Source organism: Carcharodon carcharias, chromosome 25 (genome assembly GCF_017639515.1).
Source record: "Carcharodon carcharias isolate sCarCar2 chromosome 25, sCarCar2.pri, whole genome shotgun sequence".
Classification (NCBI taxonomy): domain Eukaryota; kingdom Metazoa; phylum Chordata; class Chondrichthyes; order Lamniformes; family Lamnidae; genus Carcharodon; species Carcharodon carcharias.
This window is the reverse complement of record NC_054491.1, coordinates 40,504,545-40,523,215: the sequence shown is the minus strand read 5'-3', so window position 1 is coordinate 40,523,215 and position 18,671 is coordinate 40,504,545. Positions and strand designations below refer to the sequence as shown.

The following is an 18,671-nucleotide window of genomic DNA, read 5'->3' as shown; positions in this document are numbered from 1 at the left end:
TGATTTGGCACATCATGAAAAGTACTGTACACATATAGGTTTTCTCTTTCATTAAACCCGCATGAAATAGGCAAAGTGACTGTAGTAATGGTGAAATTGGAGGCCCAAGGCTGATTTTCTAAGGATAGTTAATCACAGAGCAATCAACTGATGTTAAGAAAGTGGCTACAAAGAAATCACTACATTTACAAAACAATTCAACTCTGTAGCTAATACAATCTTACCATTCTGACTTCTGTGGCACTGACCCACAATATTACCATATACCTTTTACGCTAGTGGCACAATCCACAAGATTTGTCGACCAGACATCTACCAGCAGCTCAGGAATAATGTAGATTGAACGTTGATCTGAAATTTTCAGAGAAGAATAATACATGGAACAAAAATTGAGCACAGCCTTAACCAAGAATCCAATTATTTCCTTTCGCCCAAAAGCTGTCATACAAATTGTGTTGTAGACTGTGAATTTACAGCCGGTCCCTACAGGTTCCATACACTGTTGCATTACATTTTTACTAAATAAATGAGCAAATAGTACTTTTTTTATTCTAATTGTTTGAAATGTGAGAGAAACTGGCAAATTAAGTGGAAAAAGTATTTAATAGATAAGAAACTTCAACAGTGGAAAAAGTGTGACAGCAAATTCCTGAGAGAAATAATTGCTAGATACTCTTAATTCACATTTCTATAAAGACCATTTATGGTAAAAGCCCTTTAAGCTGCTTCTCTGGGATTTCAGTGGATTTTTTTTTGCCAAAATTACACTGGATGATTGGGAATCCTCCCCCTCAGGGAAGTTTTAGTCCCACAGTGTGACAATTTTCTGCTAGATTTTAAACAGGACGGTGCAGGGTAGGGTGAACCTAGGATGGAGTACAGTTTTGTTACACCTTTCTCTAAGCAATCTCTTAGTGACAAATCAGGACTTAATTCCCAGACTTTGCAAGAGTGATAAGATGGGTGATAATGAATCAGCACCCTGCTTCACATCACTTCCAGTTTTTAGTTTCTTATATTTATTTTGATAAGATTCTCAAGCCTCTGGTGCATCAACACAGCATGTCATCAGAATTCTGGCTATTTTAGGACAGAATGAAAATTTAGACTACTATTTATATGCTGGTTTAAATGCAAAAGGGAATTTTGAGAAGTGTAACAGCATTGAATTTTGTGGTACTAACTTTAAAAGTGACAGTCCCCATTCCCCCACCACCACTTCCCCACTCCACCAACCCTCCTACCAGTCAGGTTGACAGTTCTGAATTTTTTAAAAAGCCTATCTTTCAGGTCTGCAGGTCTGGCTGCTCAAGCTGGACAATGAGAGCTCAATTTACAATGTCAAGTCTAAGCCCCCCTAAATCCCCGGGCCCCGGTGTTTGGCACTGTGTGCATCCCCCGATCCAGGCCCTGGGTGGAGTTGGGTGATGTTACAAAAGTGGAAACAGATAGCCTTAATTCTGATGGGGCTATGTGGTTGGCAGCTCATCTTGGGGTCTAGCGTAACACCATTCTGGTTCAGCCTCACATTTAAGGTGTTTTAGCCTGGTAATTAAACTTGTGGCCGTCCTCTCTAACTTTTACAAATCTTCAATATCACCTACCCCATATATCAGGAGGTAAAATGTGGACACAACATTTTAACTGAGGCCTAAGCAAAACATTGTACAAGATAAAAATATCATGCCTTGTCTTATAACATTTGCTTTTGCCATTGTTTCAAGCCATTGGTCATAAAGCTCTAGAGAATGCTGCAGCATAAACATCAGATCTCCTGCTTTAGCTTTGATTTTGTTCCTTGTAGTGTGTATGTAAATTTAGCATTAGATTTGCCCATGGGCATAACACTTCACTTGCTAATTCATCATTTGCCACAGACAGTGCCCATTCCCTAACATATTAAGATCTGCTTGAAGCTGCTTAGCATCCTCTATAGTCCTAATACTTGCACATATCTTGGTATGTAGACCATTTCCCCAACACGTCATGACCATTATGTCATGTTTGAATGTAAGATTCCAAAAGAGTATGAAGATTAGTCTCAGTTTTATTTGTATATTTTACTGTATTTAAATTTCAAGTTACTGTCATTAACTTCATTTTAGCTACTCAATAATAAGAGCCTTTGAAAATTAGCTTAAATGTCATTTTGGATTATTGTTGTGCATTGCAGTTTCCTGGGAATGTTTGCATTCCTTGAAGTATTTGGTAGAAGTGTTCAAAATCATGAGGGTCCTAGACAGAGTAGATAGAGAGAAACTGCTGACATTAGCAGAAGGGTCGACAATTAGAGGGCACAGATCTAAGGTGATTGTCAAAAGAACCAACTGCATCATGAGGAAAACCTCTTTTATACAGTGAGTGATTAGGATCTGAATGCACTGCCTGAGAGTGTGGTCAAGGCAGGTTCAATCTGGCTTTCAAAAGGGAATTGATAAAGTAAGCCAAACTACTTAAAGTACCCATCATAATGCATAATGCAATTAAAGTACTTGGTAGGACCAATACTCTTTAAAGTACCCACACCATCATCCGCACCATGTAAGTGAACCAGCATCATAGAGTGCTCCGCATGTTCTGTACCACTTAAGGAATCTGATCCATGAACTATTCAGTCACATCCACTGCAATGAAATTACTGTATCATTAATGTATGTGGCATCATTGGCATCACTTAAATCACACACTATCCACATCTTTTAATGTTCCCTGCAAGATCCACATCATTTAACGTAGTTGACAACATCTGCATCACTTAAAGTACTCGGTAAACCACATCAATTTAAGCACTCGGCACCATCTATGTTGCTTAAAGTACTTGGCAGCAGCTGGCTCACTTAAAGTATTTGGTATTATTTACATCATTTAAAGCTTTTGACACAATCCCATCACTTAAAGAATTTGGTATCAGCTACATGACTTAAAACGCTCATCAATATCAGCATCACTTAAAGTTCTCAGTATGAATAATATCACTCACAGAACTCGGCATGAACCACATCACTGACAGTATTCAGTGTGAAAGTCATTACCTGAACTATTCACTTTGCCTCACTTGAAGTATTTGACAACATATTCATCACTTACAGAACTCGGTGTGAACCTCACTAATTAATGCTCTCAGTATCAATCCATATCATAGAATCATCAAATGCTTATAGCACAGAAAGAGGCCATTCAGCCTATCATGTCTGTGCCGGCTCTCTGCAAGAGCAGCTCAGCTAGTTTCTTTTCCCCATAACCCTGCAATTTATTTTCTCTTCAGGTGTTCAATCATTCCCTTTTGAAAGCCAGATTGAACCTGCCTCGACCACACTCTCAGGCATTCAGATCCTAACCACTCGCTGTGTAAAAGAGGTTTTCCTCATGACGCAGCTGGTTCTTTTGGCAATCACCTTAGATCTGTGCTGTCTAATTGTCGACCCTTCTACTAATGTCAGCAGTTTCTCTCTATCTACTCTGTCTAGGACCCTCATGATTTTGAACACTTCTACCAAATCTTCTCTCAACCTTCATTTCTTGAAGGAGAGCAACCCCATCTTCTCCAATCTATATATTTAACTGAGGTCGCTCACCCCTGGAACTCTCGTAAATCTTTTCTGTGTCCTCTCTAAAACTTTCAGATCTTTCCTAAAGTCTGGTACCCAGAATTGGACACAATACCCCAGCTCAGGCCAAGACAGTATTTATAAAGATTCCGCATAATTTTCTTGCTTTTGTACCTTGTGCCTCTATTTATAAAGCACAGGACCCTGTACACCTTTTTAACCACTGTCTCAGCCTACTCTTGATACCTTTAACAATTCATGTACATAAACCCCCAGGTTTTTTTGCTTCTGCACCCTCTTTAGAATTGTATCCTTTATTTTATATCGTCTCTCTTCATTCTTCCTACGAAAATGTATTACTTCACACTTTGCATTCGGTTTCACCTGCTGCTTGTCCACCCGTTCCACCAGTCTGCCTATGTCCTCCTGAAATCAATCACTATCCTCCTCATAAACAACCATTAACTACTACTGTTTCCTGGCACTCAGCCAGCTTCGTATCCATGCTGCCACGTTCCCTCTTATTCCATGGGCTTCAACTTTGCAGGCAAGTCTATTATGTGGCATTTATCAAACACTTTTTGAAAGTCAATATACATCATGTCAATGGCATCACCCTGATCTACTCTGTTAACTCATCAAAAAACTCATTCAAGTTAGTTAACCATAATTTGCCTTGAACAAATCAATGCTAGCTTTCCTTAATTAATCCACACTTGTCCACGTGATTGTTATTTTGGTGCAGTTTATTGTTTCCAAAATGTCATCTATGATTGAGGCTATGAAACTAATTGTAATTATTGGGTTATTTTTAAACCCTTTTTGAACAAGGATAGACATATTTATGATTCTCCGGTCCACTGGCGCCACTACTATACCTCAGGAGGACTAGAAGATTATGGCCAGTACCTCTGTAATTTCCACCCTTACCTCTCTCAGCACCCACAGATGCATCCAAACCACCCTAGTGCCTTATCAGTTTTAAGTACAGCCAGCCTTTCTAATACCTCTTCTTTAAAAAAAATTTTTTTTTAGCCTACTCAATACTTCAACTAGTTCCTCAGAATCACTGAACCACAGAATTGTTACAGTGCAGAAGGGGGCCATTCAGCCCATCATGCCTGCACTGGCCTTCCAAATGAGCAACTAACCTAGTGCCACTCTCCCACCTTCTCCCTATAACCCTGCACATTCCTCCTCTTCAAATAAAAGGTCTAATTCCCTTTTGAGTGCCTTGGTTGAACCTGCCTCCACCAGACTCTCAGGCAGTGTGTTCTAGCCTTTAACCACTTGCCACATGAGAAAGCTTTTCCTCATTGCTTTTGCTTCTTTTGCTGATTATTTAAAATCTGTGCCCTTTTGTTTTTGATCCTTTTATGAGTGGGAATAGTTTCTCCCTACTTACTCTGTCCTGACCACTCATGATTTTGAATACTTCTATCAAATCTTCTCTTAGCCCTCTCTCCTCCAAGGAAAACAGTCCTAACTTCTCCAGTCTATCTTCATACCTGAAGTTCCTCAAGGCCGGAACCATTCTCATGAATCTTTTCTGCACTTTCTCCAATGCCTTCACATCCTTCCTGAAGTGTAGCGCCCAGAACTGGACACAATACTCCAGCTGAGGTCGAACCAGTGTCCTATAAAAGTTCAACATAATCTCCTTGCTCTTGTACTCTATGACCCTATTAATAAAGCCTCGAATATTGTGTGCTTTATTAACCATGCTCTCAATCTATCCTGCCCTCTTCAATGATTTATGCAAATGTACACCTAGGTCCCTCTGCTCCTGCACCCCTTTAGAGTTGCACCCCATATTTTATATTGTCTCTCCATGTTCTTTGTACCAAAATGAATCACTTCACAGTTCTTTGCGTTGAACTGCATCTGCTACAGTCTGCCCATTGCACTAATTTGTCTATGTCCTTTGAAGTTATACACTATCCTCCTTACAGTTTACAATGCTTGCAAGTTGCATTTCACAGTTCCTCTATCATTAATGCTCTGGCAGCATTTTCTTCCTTGACAAAGACAGATGCATAGGATTTATTTAGTACCTGAGGATATTAGGAGCATGATTAGACCATAGATCAGCCATGCCCTGTGCCTCCATGTGTAAATGCCCTGTTTGGTCCCTAATTGACCCCACCATCCTCTTACTCTCCTTTTACTATTTAAAGCCTATATAGAAGACTTTTGGATGCTCTTTTCTGTCAGCTGCTAGTCTCTTCACATGCTCTTTCTTTGACTCTCTTATTTCCTTCTTCACTTCCCCCCTGAACTTCCCATATTCTGCCTGGTTCTCACTTGTATTATCACCCTGACATACGTCATACATCAGTGAAAATACATGGTAAAATCTACACTATTTAATGTCCTCAGCAGTCCATTCACATCTAAAGCACCCGGCATCATCAACATCATATAAAGTACTAGGCAACATCTGCCTTGCTTAAAACACTCAGCATTATGTGTGACGCTTAGTATTTACCACATCAATTTAAATACTTATCAACATCCACATCACTTACAGTGCTCAGCAACATCTGCAACATGTACAGTACTCAGTATTTAACTTTATCATACAAAGTACATGGCACCATTCAGATCAACGAAAATACTCTCATCACCTACAATATTTAAAGTACCTAGCTCAATCTACAACATTTAAAATAGTAATATCTGTATCACTTAAAGTATGCAGTATGAACCATATTACTTAAAGTACTCTGTATGAACCTTTCTACTTAATGTACTTGCACCATCCACAAAACCTAATGTGCTCAGCATCAACCACCTCACTTAAAGTACTCAACTTGAAACTCATTACTTCACCTACTCAACATAATTCACATCATTTAAAGTACTTGCATCATCCACATCACTTGGAAGTACTTGCCAACGTCTGCAACACTTGAAGGTAGTTCATATGGTGTGTGGGCCTCGCTCCTTTATCACCATGATCTGATCATTTGCAGTGATGTCACTGGTGCTTAATTTGTGATTTTTAGTCAAGGTTTGAGTGGTGATAACTTTGCTGATGAGGTTAGGATGTTAGTGCACAGGAGCTGCTGAGAAACTGGCTATTGATTTGCACTAGTACCTCCCCCAGAATGAAGGATCCAAAGGTATCTAGCAGAAAGGTGAATTTGAAAGTGGAATTTCTTTTTCTCCAGTAGCTCGTGTCAACCAGCCAGAGGCACAGCTACACTTCAGGTCCATCTCCTGTGTATGGGTACAAGGTGCTTGATATCAGGCATGTTCTTGCACTGAGAGTGAGACCCACACTTTAATTGCCCAGTGTACTAAATTCAGCGGCAGTTCAACCAAGACAGTCATAGTACACTTTGCTGAGTCCGTTCAGCACTAGGAGCTGAGGAGGCCTGTAGAATTAGCCCATCACTGTTATTGAGCATAATGCATCGTTCATATTCTCTGTTGCCTGCTGCCTTTATGATTCCATTTTGCATCAGGAGACTATCACATCACATCACAATCATTTCTTAACATTTTAACAATGGTAATAAATGCTACCATTCCAAAGGCATTTTAGTGAGGGAGGGGATTTTGCTAATCCTTAATCAACTCATTCCTCTTGAGGATTGGGCACTTGGGGGAAGGTTTCAGAGAACATGCCCTAACACCACCAGAGCAAGAACATGACATCTCTTTTGCAATGAAAAATTTCCAAGGTTCTTATCAGATTGAGCACTAGAGCCCATCTTTGTGCTTTTAAATTATTTTAAACAATACATAGCAAGGATACTCCAAGGATACTCCCCTCGCCCCCGCTTTGTGTTCCACTTAGGCACTTGACCTGCAAACAGGGGACCTTCTCTTGGGATCATTGGTCCGGAAGTGAAAGTCCCACCCACTGAGAGCTGCCAGCCAATCAGAGGCCAGCAGATCTACTGAATTATATTGTTACTGGGGAGGAGGGGGCTTCTGCTAGTATATCACCCACCTGAGACCTAAGGTCGTCGCTGGATCCCAGGCCAGAGGTGGAGAGGGGATTGTGTGTTAAGGTTGACATCAAGGGCAAGGGGCTGGTTCTCAGTGGGACCACCCCTCAGCCTGATGTTGGGTCTCTTAATCAGGCAGTAAGTTCCTTTGAATGAGTGTTTGCTTGCTGTGTTCCCTGAATGGTGAACCCCTCCGCCTGCCACTGGGTTAATACCAGTGGTGCAGGAATGAGGCCCCTAAGTGGGCATTAATTTTCCACTTAAGGGCTTCAATTGGTGTTGGGGCAGGAAGGTTCGCAGGCCTTCCCACCACAGAGTTAATCAGGGTGGAATGGGAAGGTGGAGGGGTCCCCATCCACCACCCTGCCATAGAATCATAGAAAAGTTACAGCACAGGAAGAGGCCATTCAGCCCATTGTGTTTGTGCTGACGAAAAAGAAAAAAACTGGAAAAAAAAGCACAGAAAAAATAAACAAAATTCCCATTTGATTAAGCATGTCCACCCCCCCACTCCAGCCAACAATGCACTACTAGGGGAAGTGGGGGGCGGGGGGGGGGTGTGTGGAGGGGGGGCACACAATTCCATCCTTAGCTATATAGCCTGCATTAAATGAAAAGAGAGCCTGTTTGTTCATGAAACATATTTGCGCTATTTGTTGTTACAATGCAAGCTTAACAATATTCAGCACGCTGGACCTAGATTGAACACCAGAATGGTTACCATGGTGGATGCAGCAGTATAAGAATAGCTTGTAAATAAAATCATAATAATTACTAAAACCATACAGGAACTTTGGCTACACGTACCACAGACAGTGTGTGATGTAGGAGTCACAACCAGGCAGTTATGACACAGGTGTTATGCCCTGACTGTGACTCTGAGCCATTGCAAATCCTGGGGCAGGGGAGGTACAAGCAGATGAAGAAATATGGTTACAGAGAGATTGTGACATCGAGAAAATTGGTGAAATCTTGATTCAAAGCTGACTGGTGACCCCCATGTCACACTGTCTGGCAATTCCTGTGCCACACTGTTTGCTGGTAACCTTGTATAACTGTATGCTGGCAACTCCCATGTCACAAGTTCCAGGACCTCCCTTAACTCAAGAGTTACCTAATTTGAAGCAGGAATCATCAACAGGCTCGGTTATTAACCTACCACCAACAGACTACGTGACACTGAAGTTACCAACAGACTTTGCAACACGGCAGCCGCACTCTCCCTAATATCTCCCCCACTGTCTCTGTGACACCAGATTTGCCAACATATCCCATGACCTGGCAGGATGTGCAGTAGGGGAGCCTCATCCCAGCTGCGCAGCACTGCCCTTAGCTCTGACTTGTTGTGTGATCCAGGAATTCCCAGCATGATGTGCAATGGAAGAAGCTTTAGCAAGCCAGTTCCCTGCAGCCCCTGGGATGCACAAGAAGCCTCCACACAAAGTGACCTAAGAATTTCCTGCTGGATGTGTGGGACTGAGATGTCTTGCAGTATCAAGGATGTGGATGCCGCCTGCAAGCTATGTGGAAAAGTGATTACTTGGAGTACGCCCAACATGGGAGCTCTTTGCAGCATCTGTGATTTTGAAGCCACCTGTAAGAAATACTGTGCTAAATCCAGACGCAGATCTTATAATACAGGACTTAGCAGGCATGCTTCATGTACTAAAGCTACCGACAAACTGCGCAATGTAGGAACAAACAGCAACATGAATTTTAAAAGTAAACCATATGACACAGGACCTATCAGTAGACTCTATGACATGGGATATACCAACTTGCCCCATGACACAAGATTGACCAGAAAGCCCGACAGCACGGCATATAACAGTGAAACCTGTAACAGGGGATTTACCAACAAACCCTATGGTATGGGGCTTATCAATAAATCCAATGACTCAGGATTCACCAGAAAACCCTATGGCACAGGACTTACCACCAAACCCTGTAGCACGGGATTTACCACCAAACCCTGTAGCACGGGATTTACCACCAAACCCTACAGCACGGGATTTACCACCAAACCCTGTAGCACGGGATTTACCACCAAACCCTACAGCACGGGATTTACCACCAAACCCTGTAGCACGGGATTTACCACCAAACCCTACAGCACGGGATTTACTACCAAACCCTGTAGCACGGGATTTACCACCAAACCCTACAGCACGGGATTTACCACCAAACCCTACAGCACGGGATTTACCACCAAACCCTGCAGAACGGGATTTACCACCAAACCCTGTAGCACGGGATTTACCACCAAACCCTACAGCACGGGATTTACCACCAAACCCTACAGCACGGGATTTACCACTAAACCCTACAGCACGGGATTTACCGACAAATTTTATGGTACGGAATTGACCACCAAGTCCTACGACAGAGGATTCACCGACAAATCTTATGATATGGGATTTGCTACCCAACCCTATAATATGGGATTTACCACTAAAACGTGTGATATGGGATTTTCCGACAAACACCATGACACAGGATTTACCAACCAATCCTATGATATGGGGCCTACCAGCAAGACCTATGACGAGGGAAATACCAGTAGTTTGTGCGACACAACAGCTACCAGTAGCACAGATTATATGCGTCTTCCGGCCAGACTCAACAACCTGAGACTCACCAGCAGCATTTACAACCCCAGCAAACTTTGTGAGAGGAGTTCCAGCAACAGACCTTGTGACACAGGAATTACCTGTAGCCATTGTGACACAAAAGTTACCAGCAGAATATGTAACACAAGAAATGACAGCCACATCAGTAAAACAAGCCTCACCAGCAGACCTTATGATACAACTGTCACCAGCGGCCTCTATGACATGGGACTTACCAGCAAAGCTAATGACACAGGGTTTACCAGCAAACCTTACGATTCAGCAGTCAGCAGCAGACATTATAACACAGGGCATACTAGAAGATCTTATGACACGACTGTAACCAGCAGATTTTATGACCTTATCACAAGGGTGCCCGTGTCAGTGATATGAGCAGACCATGTGATGGGAATCACACTGACAGATTTACTGAAAGGAATGTCTCCAGTCCGCTATGTGATGGCAGTGTAACCAGTAGGCTTTGTGATAAGAATGTAACCAGTCCAGCATGTGATAGGAGTGTCACCTGCGAAGTGTATGAAAGGAATGTTTCCAGGAGACCATGGGATATGAATGACTCCAGCACACCTTGTGATGGGTATGTTTGTGACAGGGCTTGCAATAAGAATGATACCAGCAAACCTTGCAATCTGAATGCATCCAGCAGACCTTGGGATAACAATGTCACCAACCCACCTTCTGATGAAAGATTCACTAACAGACCTTTTGACAAGGGAACCACCAGCAAAGTTTCTGAACCAAAAAGCCACAGCATATTTTGTAGTTTGGGAGTTACCAACTCACTGTGTGCTGCAGGAGTTAAAACCACACCATGTAACACTGGAAACTATAAAAAACCTTCTGACAAAGGAGGAACCTGCACGCTAATTAACACAAGAGTCAACAATACGTCTTGTTACACAGGAGCTTCCTGCAGAGTACCTGACATAGAAGATGACAGTATTTCAGAGACATGCAAGTATTCTCCAAAATCAAAGATATAGCAGTTTCTGAATGCTTTGAGAATGGAGTTACCAACACATACCAGATCACATGTTTGTGCAATGAAGAAGCTGCAATGAAGCACACAGAAGGGACAGCGCTCTGTTCTGACAACTCAGATATATTGTCGATACTGTTCTTTGCACCACCTCCCATGATAATGAACACCTCGCTCATGCACATCTCTGCACTTTTTCCTTTCTCCATCATCTTGTCCCAAAACATGGAATGGATTTTACAAAAACTAATGGAATATTTGTGTCATCCATAGGACTTGTCTAACTGCACAGCAACAGCCACCAATAACAATTCACTGCAGACTATGTAACATGGGTATTGCCAGCATGCTATCGAGGTGTTAATAGCTGGCTGCATAATATGGATGTTGCCAACACAATGACATAATGTATTAATAAGGGTGGTATCAGTCGATTCTGAAATATGGGTGATGCCACATTTTAGGCTGCACAATATGCATTTTACCAGCAGATTGTGTGATATGAATATTACCGAAAGTTTATGGAATATAGGTTCTCTTAGCAGGTTATACAATGCGGATATTACCAGCAGGTTGTATAATCTGCAAGTCAGCAGCAGATTGTACAGGGTGAGTTTTGTTAACACACTGTATGTAACGTGTGTTAGAAAACCTGCTGTTAGCTCTCAGAATTTAAAGATTGCATTTAATATAGATGTTACCAGCAAATGTGTAATATGAGCGTTATTAGCAAGCTGTATACAATGAATGCCAACAGCAGGTTTTCTAATGTGGATGTGGTTATCAGCTGACTGTATAATATGGATATTATCAGCAGATTGTATAATGTTCATGTTACCCGTATCTTGTGTATTGTGAACCATACCAGCAGGTTGAGTAAGATAGATTGTATCAGCAAACTGCCAAACATGGGTGGTACCAGGAGTGTGTGTAACATGAGTGTTAGGCGTAGCCAGATTAATTTGTATGCTACCAGCAAGTTGTGTAATGTGCATTTTACCAGCAGGTTGTGTCATAAAGATATTACCACCCACTGTGTAAACTAGTTATTACCAGCTGGCTGTTTAATATGGGTGTTACCATCAAACTATGCAAAAACTTACATTGATAGGGCACATTAAAAATACCAAGAACTCTCAGGGCACTTAAAAGAGAATTACTTGATCAATGTGGTAGGTTTCAAAGAGGCAGAGAAGTCTTGAAAGGTAATTCCATTCCTTAAGGCCAAGGCAGTTTAAAGCAATAATGGAGTGATTAAAGTTGGGTATGTAAGGTGCCAGAATTGGAGGAGTGCAGATATCTTGAAGGCTTAAATATAAACAATAGGTCAGGTAGCTGTTTTGTTGTGTGTTCAGGGTCCAGACAGGTTATTTGGGATTTGTCTATGCTCCCAGAGTAAGCTGCTTGAGACTGTAGTTTGTGAAAACCATTACTCATTATTTACAGCTACAATGTATGCTTAAGGACCTCCGTTCAAGGTCAGAACTTCTGCTCCCTCCAGATCGCTATTACTCAATCATGTAATGTTATATCATCATCATCATGTGCATCTGATGTTAACCCTTTACCCTACATCTTCACCAAGTCGTTATCCCAATTATATACATTCTCTTGCAATAGCATCTGTGGAGAGAGAAACAGAGTTAACGTCAATGATTTTTCATCAGAACTGGCAAAATATCATTGGCATGAAACGTCATGTGCCAGCTAATTGACTGTCCTCCTGTTACCACCCCTCCCCCACCACTTCCCAATTAGCTTCCTTTTCAGTCACCCCCTTCACCCAATCATTCCCTTCTCCTGCAAGAGCAAAATACTAAGGTGCTGGAAACTGACATAAGAACAGAAAATGCCGCAAATATTCAATTGGTCTAGCAACATCTGCGGAGGGAGAAACTGTTCCAGTCAATGACCTTTCTTTTCAGAACTGGGAAAAGTTTGAGATGTAACAGGCTTTAAGCATGTACAGAGGTGAGGAAAGGGAAAAGTGGGGAGCACAAAAGGGAAGACATGTGATAGGATGGAAAGCAGGAGAGACAAAATGACAAAAAAAGTTGATGGTGTGAGGTCAAAGGGAAAGATAGTGGAACTAAAGATGTGATTAGAAGACGTGCAAATGGCAGAATCATAAACAGCTACTGTCTGAAAACAAAAAAAAATGAGGAAAATAACAAATTGAGGGCAGAGGGTATAAACTGAATTTGCTGAGTTCAATGTTGACCTCAGAAGGCTGTAAAGCACCTAATCACATTTACACAGTGGAACACTGCAGCAGGCCAAGGACAGAAAGGTCAGAGTGGCAAGGTAAAGAATTAAAATGACAAGTGGTCAGAAGCTCAAGGTCATGCTTGTGGATGAGCAGAGGTGTTAAGCAGTCACCCAATCTGGGTTGGGTGCCCCAGTGTAAAAGAAGCCACATCGTGGGCTATAGTATACTAAATTAAAAGTATAGGAAAACTGCTGATTCACCAGGAAGGAGCGTTTGGAGATATAGACAGAAGGGAAATCGCAGAAGGGTAGGCCTTGCATTTCCTGCGCTTGCATAGAAAGGTGCCATGGAGATGGGAATGTTGGGAACAATTGAGGGTACGACTGATAGAACATTCCAATCAGAAGGCTGAAAGGGGTGGGGAGGCAAACATATTTGGTGGTGGCATCAAACTGGAGGTGATGGCATTGGCAGAGGATGATCCATTGAATATAGTTGTGGTGGAGTGGGGAGGAGAGGACAGAGGAAATCCTGTCTGACCATAGCACCGTGGTGCAGGAGCACATTCAGATGTGGTGAATGTAAAGGAAGTGTTAGTGAACAGGATAATCATGGGGATAGATACCATTCTCTGCATCTGCACCAGGGTGTTCCAAAGATTGTGATGCCTGCATGCCTGCCCGGTGCCAGGGTTAAAGACATTTCTCCTGGCTCTGAAGACAAACTTGGAGTGAGAGGGGAAGATCTGGTTGTTATGGTCCATGTAGGATTCAACAACGTAAGCAGAACTAGGAATGATGTTCTGCTGTGGAAGTTTGAAGTGTTAGGGTCCAGATTAAAATGCAGAACCCTGAAAGATAATAATCTCTGGACCATTACCTGAGTCACATGGCAATTGGTCAGGTAGATTCAAAGTAGAAGGCACAATTTTTATACCAGAAATGGAGGATAACCAAAGGGCTAATAAGAATGAGGAAAAGTATTAGAGAAACGTAAGGGATGGATAAATCCCCAGGACCTGATGGTCTAAATCCTAGGGTTCCAAAAGATGTAGCTGCAGAGATAATGGATGCACTGCTTATGACTTTTCAAAATTTCTTAGACTCTGGAACAGTCCAATTAGATTGCAAGTTAGCAAATGTTGGCAAGGAGGTAGGGGTTGGCGGGGGAGGGGGGGAACAGGTGCCTTTGGATGAGTTGAAGAAGCCTGCTTGCCTCGTCCCTCTGACAAACTGCTTTATAATGGGGTAAGCTGCGTGTTAAGTGAAAACATCCATGGCAGAATTTTCCGAGCCCGCTGGTGGCAGGCGTGATAGGTAAACAGGTGGTGCGCGTGGAAAATCTGGAGCCTTCACGACAGCACGAAGGCAGGTGGCAATCACCTGCTCAGCCCATAGACGGTGGGCTGCGTTTTCCGCCGTTGGTCGGTGGGGAGTTAATTGTAATTCATTAGCATGTAATTAAAAAGCCATCTCGACAGGCTCTTGGAGCCCCACCATACTGTCCATCTGCGTTGGCGGGAAAGCACGCTGATGTGTTTCACAACAGCACACAGGCGACATGCACTTGGCAGCCTTCACTTTGGAGGAACTGAGGTGAGTGAGCAGCAGCGTTCTCCACAATGCACCCATTGTTTACAGGCCTCAGGGGCACTGGTTGGGGGTGGGGGAAACATGCCTGGCCCCGGGTTGACAGCTGAGGGGCTGAAGGGATGGTGTCTGAGGGGCAAGTGCTGGCCAGCCTTGGAGGTGACTACTGAGGTGGGGCGGGGTGCGGGGGGTCAAGTGCTGCCCTGGCACTGCATCCCGTGCACAGGGAATCGAGGTGCGGGACAGGGTAAACAAGGGAAGTGGCCACGATTTAAGGACACCCTGTATAATCTGACCATGCCTCTGCAGCTAAGACAGATCAGGCGCAGCCACAGTGATATGATTGGGGTCTGGCTCCGAGCCGCCCCACCCATGCAAGCAATGTGGAGGCACCAAAGGGCCACCAAGTGTTCTATGCCTTGCCCCACCCCCACCCCGGCACAGACTTTGAGTCTGCCACCACTTTACTGGACCGCGGAGCAGTTGTACAATCTCCTTGCCAATGCTGGCCATGTAGCAGTCACTGCTGGAGATGCTCACAGCCCCTTGCAATCTCAGCATCCTGGTTTGGACCAGTGTCCCCCATGTAGCAGGTTGACAGGGCAGCCATGCAGCGCACTCATCTCTGGCCATCCGAGGGGTGACCAGCACTCTCCGGGAAGCATTAAGGGGCAGTCACACAGGGCTAGGAAAGGTGCTAAATACAGCCATGATAACTATGTCTCTCTCTCTCTCTCTCTCTCTTTCATGCTGCAGGAGGACCATGTCAGGATCATGGATCCTGGTGACCTAGCTGTTTGCCTAATGGCCTAGTGAGATCATAGAAGATGGAGGAGAGAGGGGCTGTGGCTTTTGGCTGTGCAAAGGCAGGAGCAGCAACCTCATGAAGAAGGGGCTACAGGGGCTCCTGCACATGCTGCCCAGGAGTGACAATGAGCCCTGGCTGGTTGGCGCCAAGTGACACCCAGGGTCTATAGACACCACCTGCCATTCCTGCAGATGACTGAGAACCAGTGTCACTGACGACTGCACATGTCTAGGGACCTGTACCTCACATCTGCCAATTACTGCAGGACTTGGCGCCTTTCACTGCCAGTGGCTGTGAAAGTGACCGCGGCGCTCAATTTCTATGTCAGTGGCTCCTTACAGGGCTCCACTCATGACCTCTGTGGGATTTCACAATCCGCCACGCAGAAATGCATCCAAGAGGTCATGGATGCCATCTTCTCCATGGCAACAATTTTGTGCATTTCACCTGGGACCGGGACGGCCAGGATGCAAAGGCCATTGGATTCTCCCGGATCTCGGGATTCCCACAAGTGCAGGGTGTGATTGACTGCACTCATGTGGCACTCAGGTCTCCATCACTACACTCAGTGGACTTCATCAACTGCAAGGGATTCCACTCACTGAACGTGCAGCTGGTGTGCAACCACCAGAAGCACATCCTGCAGGTGCACAACGCCACTGGTCACAGATGCTGGTGTGATGCGGGCCAGCCCCACCTTAAAGGTGCTGAGAGCATACAGAGAGAATGAGAGAACTCTCTGGTGCCTGCCCACTACATTCTGGCAGCAATGACAAGCACCTTCGAGGTGCAGGCATCAGTAATGTCTCCAGGGAGTGTGAGGCTGGACCATCATTGTGGCTTGAAGGCTGCACAAGGAAGAGGCCCTGGACTGAGACACCTGCCTTTATCTTGTGCAGAAAAGTTTCATATCTGAGTGACATGAACACTCCCCATCAGATCAAGGAGCCACAGGCAGGGTGACATTCTTAGCAGTTTATTGACAATAGTGAACAGTATGTACAAGTGATCAACATCCATGCCCAGGCTCTGCAGCTACTTTCATCTAACTTTCCTAACCCTGCCGCTATGTCTTGGTGCTCCCTGGACTTTCACAGCAGTGGTGGGGGCAGCCTGCTGCCTGTGATGCCCTGTCTGTGGTGACTTTAGCGGGCGTCTTCTGGAGGGCTGACTCTTGGAGGGCCTTGGCCTGCTTTCAGGGTCCTGCTGTGTGGCAGTGACACCCTCCTCAGCCCGTGAAGCTGGATCTGCGGAGGTCATAGGAAGATGGGATTCAGATGGGCTGGTCACTGCCAGTGTCATCTGGGTGGATGGCCCCGGAGCGTGCCCAGCATCCCCTCGCATACACACTGTTGGAGGTCAACCATGGCTTCAGCGATGGAGTTAAACCTGTGCAGCAGTGCAGGAGTGACGTCCTGGACCAAGGTCTCCATGGTGGCCATTCATCCTGCCAGAGTTGACCTTGGTGTGTTGCAACGCCAGCGCTATCACCTCAGCCTGAAGAGTCTTCCTTCATGCCTTGCAATCTGAGGAGAGCAGCGGACATCCCTTCCTCTTGTTCCCTAGCTTGCCTTCGCGGCTCCGGCAACTGTGACATGACTGAGTCCAGCGGCTCATCATCTGACTCCAGCAGTCCTCTGAGTGCCGGAGTCCTGGGAGTTACCTGCCTTCACCTGCTGTGGATCAGAAAGTGTGAAGTGCTCACCGGATTGTGATCCCGAGGCTACACTAAAGCTAGGACCCACTGAGATGTGTTCCTCTGCACTGGTGGAGGGTGTGAGTGAGCGCTGTGACGGGACCTTGGGGAGGTGCCTCCAGATTCCTCTTCAGAGGTTTCTTTGGATCTTGACTGGAGGCCCTGGGTCATGGACTCTGTCGGCTGTTTGGCAGATGTGCCTGTGAAAGCAAGGGGAGATAATTAATGCACAGCAGTGGCCTGTGAAATAGGACACATCACTCACAGCATGGTTATCTGATGGATCCTCACTTGGTAGAGCAGCGCTGACCTCACTGTCAGCACAGGACCGATCCCAATCATCGCCGGCCAGCTGGATGGCTCTGTTTTCAAATTCTGTCAGAACTTTGATTTCGGGCATTCCTCCAGCTGTCTGTGATCTTTCACTCCTGTTGTAAGCCAGTTTGTCCTGCAAACTAGATAGAGATGGGGAAAGTGCATCAGGACTCCTGCCAGGCCAGATGATAAGTATGTCTGGCCTGTGTGGGTGGTTACTGGTCCCATGGACAGGATGAGGACAATGAAGGTGTGTGTGAGAGGGTGAATAGTGATGTCCTTTACACTGGCAGTGAGTGAGGGCCCTGTGGGTGTGTGATGGGTTTCTGAGTATGTGGGTTGGGAGTGATGTAAAGAGTGACTTACCCTGATGGAACAGAAGAGATCATTCATCCTCTTGCGGCACTGGGTGGCTGTCCTCCTCTGCAGGACATTCATGCTGACCACCCCTGCCACCACCTCCCAAGCCAGGTTGGTGACATTGATGCCCATCCTGCGGCCAGAGCGGGGGTAGAGCACATCCCAGCGGGCCTCCACAGCATCCAGCAGTCGCTTGAGGGACCCGTCGTTGAAGCGGGGGGGCTGCAGTTTTTTTTGCCTTTGCTGGTCATGTCTCCCAGGAAGTGGTGGTGAGCTGGTGGTGATGAGCCCTTTGCTGGCGGCTGCCTTTTAAAGATGACGGCTGGTGTGATGCAATAGCAGGGTGATGGAGAGCGGGCAAATGAGAGCCCACCTGCCATGGAAACGGCGTGTTTCCCAAGAATGCATAAATAATAAGGCGAGCTTGGGAAGATACAGCATGAAAACCTGCCATTTTTGTGGTTGGGTAGGACTCCATTTTACCTGCCTGCTACCACACTTAGTGCAATTCTGGGAAAATTCTGCCCCCACCAGAGTAATTTTTTAAACCAAATAATAATAAAACTATGCCAAGTTGG

The 18,671-nt window shown here is 44.8% G+C and overlaps 1 long non-coding RNA gene across 1 annotated transcript in view; it reads right to left on the bottom strand.

Moving 5' to 3' along the window:
- The window catches only part of LOC121269674, a 29,862-nt gene extending 19,407 nt beyond the window's left edge, over nt 1-10,455 (bottom strand). The window contains exon 1 of the long non-coding RNA XR_005941386.1: nt 10,353-10,455. This is a non-coding gene — a long non-coding RNA (uncharacterized LOC121269674). The remainder of the gene's footprint in view (nt 1-10,352) is intronic.
- Between the last annotated feature and the right edge of the window lie 8,216 nt (nt 10,456-18,671).